Source organism: Colobus angolensis, unplaced genomic scaffold (assembly GCF_000951035.1).
Source record: "Colobus angolensis palliatus isolate OR3802 unplaced genomic scaffold, Cang.pa_1.0 Scaffold306, whole genome shotgun sequence".
Lineage (NCBI taxonomy): Eukaryota > Metazoa > Chordata > Mammalia > Primates > Cercopithecidae > Colobus > Colobus angolensis.
Window position 1 is genome coordinate 34774 of NW_012116333.1, and position 9967 is coordinate 44740.

Consider the following 9967-nt stretch of genomic DNA (forward strand, 5'->3'; position numbering starts at 1 on the left):
CCTATCTCATTGATATACACGATTTACTTGGTCTCTGCACCTGAGACAATCTCCTGGTCTAAAGCTTTAAAAATGTAATTACTGTTACCTTGTCACTATACTAATGTGCAAACATATGAAATAAGGTAGAAAATGTCCACAAGGGCCAGTGATCAAAGGAAATAACAGACAACAAAAACACTATGCACCCTTCTCTAAAATTTTCCAGGAGAGCTGAGGGTTCAAGTGAATATTTCTTTCTTTTCTGGAAGACTCCCCATGAAGGTGGTAGCATAAATAATTATCCACAAAGGATTATCAGGCATTCATCCCTAATGAAAACTACTAAGCCAAAACTAACAGGAAAAAAAAATTTTAATGATATTTTTGTAGCACAAAATAATTAAACTGAGGCAGGCAGAGGAAAGTAAGAGAATCTACATAACCACAGCTTACATCACTTTAAATCTCGACAGCCCCACGTGGTGAGAACGAACCCAGTCCCAGCAGTCCAGGCTTCTCCATTCCTCCTCTTGCAGGCACAGTTTGGGTAGAGACATCTCTTGAGCTCTTGCCCACTGACTTGTCATTCACAGGCATTTAAACTGTGATGTTTGAAACTGTCCACCTCCGCAGATCCAGGGACAGTCCCTCCAGTCCAAAGGCTCACTGCAACTGGCCCTCAGCCCCCTTCAAACTGGACTTCTGGTTGCTTCTTTCCTTCTGCCCCTGAATTCGGAAGAGCTTCTTCCTGAGGTCCTTCTGCCGCTTCAGCTTCTCCTCCTCCTCCTTCTGCTTGGCTCTGAAGTGCTCCTTATTGTGCAGGTGCCACTGCTCCTTGGCCTTCTTCATCTTCTGACTGTGCACCGTACTCAGAGCATCCAGCAGCGGGAGGATCTGACCAGGACAAAAGCCAGTGAGTATCAGAATGCTCTCAGCCACCTGACACACTCTCATCCTAAACACTAAGACTAGAGGCAACCCACGATCCAAATGAATATTAACTGCATGAAAATGCATCCTGCGCTACGAAGTCATTGTTGGCATGGAGATACAGGTGTGATCGCATTTTACCTTTACCACCTGTGTTCATCATTCTGTGGACACTGTGTGCAGCTAACCAAGACAGAGGAGTTCCCCAGCCATGTGCCTGTTATCCCCATCAAAAGCACAGGGCAGAGCAGGACCAGGCAAAGGAAGGGAAATGGACTCTGGCTCTTCCTCTGACGTTAGTTCCAGTGCCCTGAATAACTGAGACTGCAGTAGAAACAGGAAGTGTGCTGCCGAGAGCATTCTTTCCTATCTAAATGCAGTGTGCAGTACGGCATGGGCGACAGTACCTTTCTTTCATGAGGCTCGCGTATGACGGCCGGTCTCCACCTGTTTTTCGGCACCTTGCCTGCCTTCGCTTGGGTCTTGGGCTTGTTCTTTTTTTTTTTTTTTTTTTTTTTGAGACGGAGTCTCGCTCTGTCACCCAGGCTGGAGTGCAGTGGCCGGATCTCAGCTCACTGCAAGCTCCGCCTCCCGGGTTTACGCCATTCTCCTGCCTCAGCCTCCTGAGTAGCTGGGACTACAGGCGCCCGCCACCTCGCCCGGCTAGTTTTTTGTATTTTTAGTAGAGACGGGGTTTCACCGTGTTAGCCAGGATGGTCTCGAACTCCTGACCTCATGATCCACCCGTCTCGGCCTCCCAAAGTGCTGGGATTACAGGCTTGAGCCACCGCACCCGGCCGGGCTTGTTCTTAAATGGCAGGGCCTTCTGCAAGGCTTTTGGAATCTGCAGTGAATTTTTGCCTCAGGATTGCCTTAGGACTGGCTGAAAAGAAAAATAAAGACCGTGACATATTCAAATTATGACCAATGTGCATTTAAAACTTCTGCATAAAATCTTCTCATTGGGTTGACTTTTCCACAAGATCAGCAACACCAGAGTCCACTGGCCCTGAGAAATCAGGTCTCAATCATCCGCCAAATATGAACTGCCTCAGTGGACACCCACAATTCTCAGTATACAGAGGAACAGAGAGCTTACACTTACAACTCTCCCCTCAAAGCCCTCTGTGCCCATTTCTATGTATGGAACTATGGGGTCTCAACAGAGCAGATGAATAGATCCCAGTTTCTTTTAATGGAAATTTCAGGCCTTTTCTTTAGGCCACTGAGGTGGTCATTTCCCAGCCTAACGAAAATAATTTAGTTTTTCATCTTGACTATCAACCACTCTAGATATTGGGTTTTTTGTTTGTTTGTTTGTTTGTTTGTTTGAGATGGAGTCTCCCCCTGTCGCCCAGGCTAGAGTGCAGTGGCACAATCTCAGTTCACACAACCTCCACCTCCCGAGTTCAAGCAATTCTCCTGTCTCAGCCTCGCAAGTATCTGGGACTACAGGCACACACCACCATGCCCAGCTAATTTTTGTATTTTCAATAGAGATGGGGTTTCACCATGTTGGTCATGCTGGTCTAGAACTCCTGACCTCAGGTGATCCACCTGCCTTGGCCTCCCAAAGTGCTAGGATTACAGGCATGAGCCACCATGCCCGGCCCACTCTGGATTTAAGGATAGTTCTTCCTTCAGTCAGCAGCCAAAGAGTCCTGATTCCTGATTCTAATTAAGAAGTTTAACTTTATGCTATTTCTGATGGAAGGCTGGCTGAAAGAAGGGAGACTCAAACAACAGATGAAAGCAAAATACTCTGTACTGAATTTTCAAGGTAATCTTAAATTCTATGTTTAATCAAGATGACACAAATTCTTAATTGCCTCATAAATACTATTAATAAATTGAAAGTTTTGCCCTAGGCTTTTATTTAAGTCAATCATATAGAAAAACTTTCTCCTATGTCTTGAAATGTATTATTAAAGACATCATCCCCAATAGTGTTCCATATTCTTTGTTTAGGAACCCCAATTGTTTTCGAATTCAAGAATTCAGAGAAATCTGCTTCTCACAGAAGAGTAGAATGGATAATGGGCACCACATCCTGAAGTGTATTTTAACAAAAATTCATGTAAGCTGGTTCAAAATTTCATTAATTATTTTATATAAAAAGAAATGCCTGGGAGACTTCTGTTTCTAGCAGAGTGGCAGACTGATGCCTTGAACAACCCTCTTATTACAAAACTAAATACTCCACATGAAAACACATCTTTTCAAATACACTGTTAAGCTATGAAGAGAATAACGAAATTTCTTTTTTTTTTTTTTTTTTTTTGGAGACGGAGTGTAGCTCTGTCGCCCAGGCTGGAGTGCAGTGGCGCGATCTCGGCTCACTGCAAGCTCCGCCTCCCGGGTTTACGCCATTCTCCTGCCTCAGCCTCCCGAGTAGCTGGGACTACAGGCGCCCGCCATCTCGCCTGGCTAGTTTTTTGTATTTTTTTTAGTAGAGACGGGGTTTCACCGTGTAGCTCAGGATGGTCTCGATCTCCTGACCTCGTGATCCACCCGTCTCGGCCTCCCAAAGTGCTGGGATTACAGGCTTGAGCCACCGCGCCCGGCCTGAAATTTCTAAGAAACCAAAATCTAAATGAAAATAGAAGTCCAGACAGGCACTGCAAACCTAAAAAAAAACCAGAAAAACAAAACTTGAATTGTCTTCAAGCATGTGGAACAGCAGGAACTCTTTAAGCTGCTGCTGGTGGTGGAGGCCAAGCCACTGTGCTCCCGGAACATGACACAGAAGCCTCCACACTGAGGCAGAGCACAGGTGCCCTGGAGTCTCCACCCCACCCAGGGATCCTCCAGCAGAAGTGTGTGTGCCCCTGCATACCTGCAAGTCCCACATCCAGAGCTAGCGTTCAGAGCCGTGGGATAACGGCCAAAAATAGGAAATCATTTTATTCATCAATGGATAAATGGTGACACAGTCATATAATGGAACTCAACAATGACAATAAATCAATGTCTGCCATAGAAAAGAACATGGTTATGTCCTGTAATACTGAAGCAAAGAAGCCAGGCTAAATAGAATGTGTTGTATTTTATAAAACTCAAAACCAGGCAGAACAAATCTATGTCAGGAACTGGAAAGTGGCTATTTTGGGGGGCAGGGTGGGGCGGCAGTGCCTGGGATAGGCTACAGAGTGAGGCTACTGCTTGGTCCAGAGCGTGGCAGCCTGGTGTGTTACAGTTTATCTAGCTGCACACCTACGATTTGGGCACTCTTCTATATGTACATTAGCATTTCAATAAAAAGCTTATTAAAACATTAAAACTGTCAGAAAAATCCACATTGCTTCAATAGAAATTAGCACATTGATGCTTTAAAAATACATGTATATGGTGGGGGAAAAAGTGGTTCAAAAGAGTACCCAGTGAAAAGTTTAAGAGGGAGGGACACCAGCAAGGGGCCAATCAATAGTCCCTTGCGTTTGTCCTCTGACAAAGACAGCCAAAGCAGCAAACAACTATATTTTGATGAAGGTTCTAAAGGAGAGCCCCAGAGTGCATCAAGGAGTAGCAGAAATCCAGTAGAGCACAGAAAACTAGGAAGGTCACATAAAGGAGAGAAGGAAACATCTGCCCCCCACCACCCACCCCTAGAGGGATCAGCCTGAAGCAGAGGGATGTCTCCCTGCAGGGATAATGAAGCAAGAGGGGCCCAGCAGCCCCAGCACTCCCCTCAGAGAAGGAACTGACGTTGCGCCCCACCCCCATGGACCAGCTGCTGCTGCAACGTGACCTCCTGGACCCGGAACCACTTCGGGAGCATGTCCCGCCCAGGGTGGTGAGCAGCCACCGCACCCTTCTACCATCCCCAGGGTTTGTTGCTCTGTATCACCCCCGCCTAGTGGCCCACCACCCCTGAGCTGCTGTTACACTGTCTTAGGCCATTTAGTATGGCTGTAACAGAATACCTGAGACTCGGTAACTTATTTTATAAAAAAGGTTTATTTGGCTCACCCTGCTTGTGTCTGAAAAGTCTGAGATCGGGCAGCACATCTGGTGAGGGTCTTGTGCTGCTTCATCTCATGGGGAAAGTGGAAGGGGAAACAAGTGTATGCAAAGGGCTCACATGGCAAGAGAGGAAACATGAGAGTCTAGGAAGCTGAACTCACTCTGATAATCCACTCCGGGTAACTAATGCAGTCCCATGAAAAGGCCTAACCTATTCATAAAGGATCTGCCCCTGTGACCCAAATACTTCCCACTAGGCCCCACCTCCCACACCACCACATTTGGAATCAAATTTCAACATGAGTGCTGGTGGGAACAAACACGTCCACATCACAGCATACACCCTACCCTGTGGGGCCAGGCTTCTGTGCCCTTCCCCTCCCAGCTGCAATTGCGCCCTGCCCCTTGGGGCCTGAGCTGACTTGGTGCCCTGCTTTCCAGGGAATCAGTGCCTTGGCTACCCAGAGCAGACAACCTCTCATTGCATGAGAGCTGAAGCACTGCCCCACTTCACAGGGAATCAGAGTCTTGGCTGAGCTGAGCAGCCACACCTGACAGGGATGAGACAACATGGCACCCCCACATCCCAGGAAAATAGCATTGGCTGAACTGGGGTACCTTGCCTTTCAGGACAAACAACTGTAGAACCCTGCTTTCTTGAAACTGGAATATCCCTGGAGAATCTGAGTTGCCCAGGCACCTGCCTCTCCAGGGAGAGAAGTAGTTGTTGCGCTGGTCCGTGCTCCCGAGGGCCCAAGCCACAGCAGTGCTCCACCATTCTGGGGTCCTTGCTGGTGCTGTACCTGGCCTCATGGAGACTGGGATGCTGCTGTGTTCCACCACTCCAGGGTCCAGAGTCACTACCATGTAACTCCCATGTCCAGAGTCACTCCCATCCCCTGGGATTATTTCGAGAGGAAAGAATTTCAAACACATTTCACCAGGCCAGTGTCACCTTAATACCTAAGCCAAACCAAAACACACACATACACACACAAAAAAAACTACAAGTCAACTTCTCCAATAAATTAAACACTGACGCAAAAATCCTAAAAAAATTTTAGCAAATAGAATTCAACAACACATCAAAAAGATTATACATAATGATTAAGTGGGATTTTTCCCTGGTGTGCAAGCCTGGTTTAACATATACAAATCAATGTGATATATCACATTAACAAAATAAAATGACCACATGGTCACCTCAATTGATGCAGAAAAAGCATTTAACAAAGTTTAGCAACCTTTCTTCATAAAACCTCTTAATAGTTTATGTATGGAAGGAAAGTTTCTCAACATAATAAAGACCATTTATGAAAAACCCACAGCCTACATCATAGTTAGTGGGGAATAACTGAAAGCTTTTCCACTAAGATTGAGTACAAGATAGAGATACCCAGTCTTGTCACTTGTATTCAACATAGTACTAGCAAGAGCAATCAGACAAGGAAAAAAAAAAAAGGCAACTAAATTAAAGAAGTAAAATTATCTCTATTTGCAGATGACAAGATCCTTTATCTAAAAAACTACAAAGATTCCACAAAAAAACTGTGAGAACTACTAAATTGATTTAGTTAAGCTGCAAGGTATAAACTCGACACATAAAAATCAGTCGCATTTCTATACACAAATAACCTAGCTGACAAAGAAATCAAGAAAATAATCTCATTTACAACAGCATCAAAGAAAAACAAAAACTTAGGAATAAATTTAACCAAGAAGGTGAAAGATGTGTACACTTGAAAACCATAAAACATTGATGAAAGAAATTTAGACATGAACAAATGGAAAGATATCCTACGTTCATGGTCAGAAGAATTAATATTGTTAAAATGTTCACACTGCCCAAAGCAAATATACAGATTTAAAACAATTCTCATCAAAGTTCTGATGGCATTCTTCACAGAATAGAAAAAAACAATTCTGGCCGGACATGGTGGCTCACACCTGTAATCCCAGCACTTTGGGAGGCCGAGGCAGGTGAATCATGAGGTCAGAAGTTGGAGACCCGCCTGGCCAACATAATGAAACCCTGTCTCTACTAAAACCACAAAAATTAGCCTGACATGGTGGCACGTGCCTGTAGTCTCAGCTACCTGGGGGACTGAGGCAGGAGAATTGCTTGAATCCAGGAGGTGGAGGTTGCAGTGAGCCAAGATTGTGCCACTGCACTCCAGCTTGGGTGACAGAGTGAGACTTCATCTCAAAAAAAAACAGAAAAAACAATCCTGAAACTCATATGGAACCACAACAAACCCCAAACAGCCAACAGAGTACTGTTAAAGAAAAAGTTGGAGACATCACATCTCCTGATTTAAAATTGTATTATAAAACTATAGTAATCAAAACAGTATGGTATTGGCATAAAAAAAAAAGGTAGACCAATGGAACAGAACAGAGACCTTTGAAATAAAGGTCATATACTGCCAACTAATTTTTGACAAGTACAAATACGACAACACAATGGAAAAAAAAATATTCTCTTCAATGATAGTGCTGGGAAAACTGGACTTTCACATGCAAAAGAATAAAATTGGACCCTGATCATACACCACACACAAAAATTAACTCAAAACAGATACAAGACCAAAAGAAGACCTGAAACCGTAAAACTCCTAGAAAAGAACATAGGGGGAAAGCCTCTTGATATTGGCCTTAGCAATAATTTTTTGGATATTGCACCAGAAGCCAGGCTAACGCAAACATAAACAAGGAAGACTGCATCAAACTAAAAAGCTTCTGCACAGCAAAAGAAACAACCAATAAAATGAAAAGGGAACCTACAGACTGGAAGAAATATTTGCAAATCACATATCTGATAAAGTGTTAATATCCAAAAATCAGTAAAGAACTCTTACAACTTAAGAGCAGAAAAACAACCCAGTTGAAAAATGGGCCAAATAGGAAATGGCCAATAGTAAATGGGGAGACGTACGTTAAAATAATACAAAGTAGCAGACATGTAGGATGAACAACTTAAAGATCTAATGTACAACATGAGGGCTATAGTTAGTAAAAATGTATTGTCTTTGGGATTTTTGTTAAATAAGTAGATTTTAGCTGTTCCTGTCAAACACAAAAAAATGAAACTAAGTGAGATGATAGATACATTAATTTGCTTCACTATAGTAACCAGTTTACTATATGTATCCTTTAAGATCATGTGGTCAACCTCAAATATATAAAATAAATTTTATTTTAAAAAAGAAAAGTTTGTCTTCAACCCAGAAAGAACCACTATTACCATTTTTGGTGTTCCGTTACAAAATATTCCATAAATATACAACTGTTCAATCAAATGTAACATTAGACTTTATACTTGAACATTCAAAGCATGTAAGAAATTATAGAAAAGTGTCTGTGTGACTCCCTGTCTGCAGGGCACAGACTGCATCTCCACTAACACACACGCGACCGGTACCTTACACAGAGAGTCCTTGTTCACCTTTAGTCTGATGCCATGGTTAAGCCCGAGTTGGCTGGTGGTCCACATTCCTGACCAGGTGTCTTTCTCACCCACTGGTTTCAACAAAGATGCTACTGGGTTATAGAAGGCTGGGATGGAAACAGGATACCAAGTTTGCATGAAAACAATATCTGAAAAGAGAGGTAATTTACTTTAACATTTTCAAAAGGAGATTCATATCCATATTGTGAAGAAATAAAGAACAAAACCTTCACTCCAAACTTCTCTACCTGGTTGCAAAGTATTTGAAAGGAAAGCTCGCTAAGGAAACTATTCTCATAGATCACAGAACTGTTACTGGGTGTGGCCAGGAGACTGCAGACACAAGGCGAATGGGCACACCGCGTAAGACTGGGAGATCTAAGGCTGGAGCTGATCAACTCTCTAGAGACCTGACTCCAGCCTCTCGTCACACTGGCTAGAAGTCAAGCATGAATGGTAACACCCTGCCCTGAACACTACTCAAGACACTCACCGCTCATCAGCAGCTTATCCTGAAAGCTGGCCTGGAAAGCTCTTTCTGAAGCTCAGAGCACTTTCTTGATCTGCACCCTTATCCCACTGACAGTTCGAATCACAGCACCTTCAAATTTGGCTACTTTCAAGGCAGAATTAAACATTCCCTACAGGTATAGCAAGATAAAAACACACACAAAATCATATACTTTATGCTTTACTTCTTCCCTCAAACATACATGCTTGGTTAAAGAACAAAAACAACTCACTGAAGGGTGATACAATAATCAAAATGTATTTGCCCCTGAAAGTGGAATTACTACCTCAAAAATACAACCCTTTCATTTCCCCCAAAATAATCATGTGGGTTCATGGGCATGCTCATCACTGCTGTCTGTGTGGAAGAGAAGATCGAAGAGGGATTTACTGGACTGAACTGGCCTAGGCAGCCTTTGCTGGTGTCTCTCAGACTGGACTGCAGCTCAGATCCTTTTACTCAGGTGCATGCACTTAGAACATGATAACAGTAAGATAAACGCTGGTGGTATTATTACCTTATATTGCAAGAGCAATTTTATGATCTTCCTAACTCTATGTCTCTAATGAAAACATCCCCACTAATGAAATTGTCAATAAATGCTGCTCAAACCACCCTCCCCAAATACTGAGAAACAGTACATCCATTTCTCTGTACCCTTGCCAAGTTGTCTGCAAATGCTTTGTCTATTTTTCTACTGAATGGTTAGACAAACTTGCGATTTTTTTCCCTTTCTTAACACAAATTTTAAAAGTAGGAAACAAAAGCCAGTGGATAAAATGACATATTTTCATTATGAGTTCTGTGGCAGTCTCACATGGAAGTCATGAGTAACAGTTTCAATTCCTAAATAGCTGTTTACTTTTCAAAAAAATAGCTCTTTTGAGCATATTTAAGTAACACAGAATATAAAGGAGCGAATAAACAAAATATGAAGTTTATAAACGATTTCAAATACTTTTCTAAAAACTTGAGGCCCATATTTTAGAAGTATTTCATTCCTTTTCTCAAACAATATGCCCATTTATAAATATGAGAATATGTGGATATACAGACCTCAATAAATGAAGTGTTCTTGAAAATTTTATATGGAAAACCAATTAGCTTTAATTTCTTCACAATTTTTATGGATT

At 42.7% G+C, this 9967-nt stretch overlaps 1 pseudogene across 1 annotated transcript in view; it reads right to left on the minus strand.

The window, feature by feature from the left end:
* Positions 1-343: 343 nt before the first annotated feature.
* Positions 344-9967, minus strand: part of LOC105517731 — a 731019-nt pseudogene continuing 721395 nt past the window's right edge. Inside the window, exons 17-22 of the transcript XR_001002708.1 lie at positions 9891-9959; positions 8817-8964; positions 8297-8472; positions 1706-1795; positions 1320-1400; positions 344-876 (exon numbers count right to left, since the gene is read on the minus strand). The product of XR_001002708.1 is annotated as a ribosome biogenesis protein BMS1 homolog (transcript). The remainder of the gene's footprint in view (positions 877-1319; positions 1401-1705; positions 1796-8296; positions 8473-8816; positions 8965-9890; positions 9960-9967) is intronic.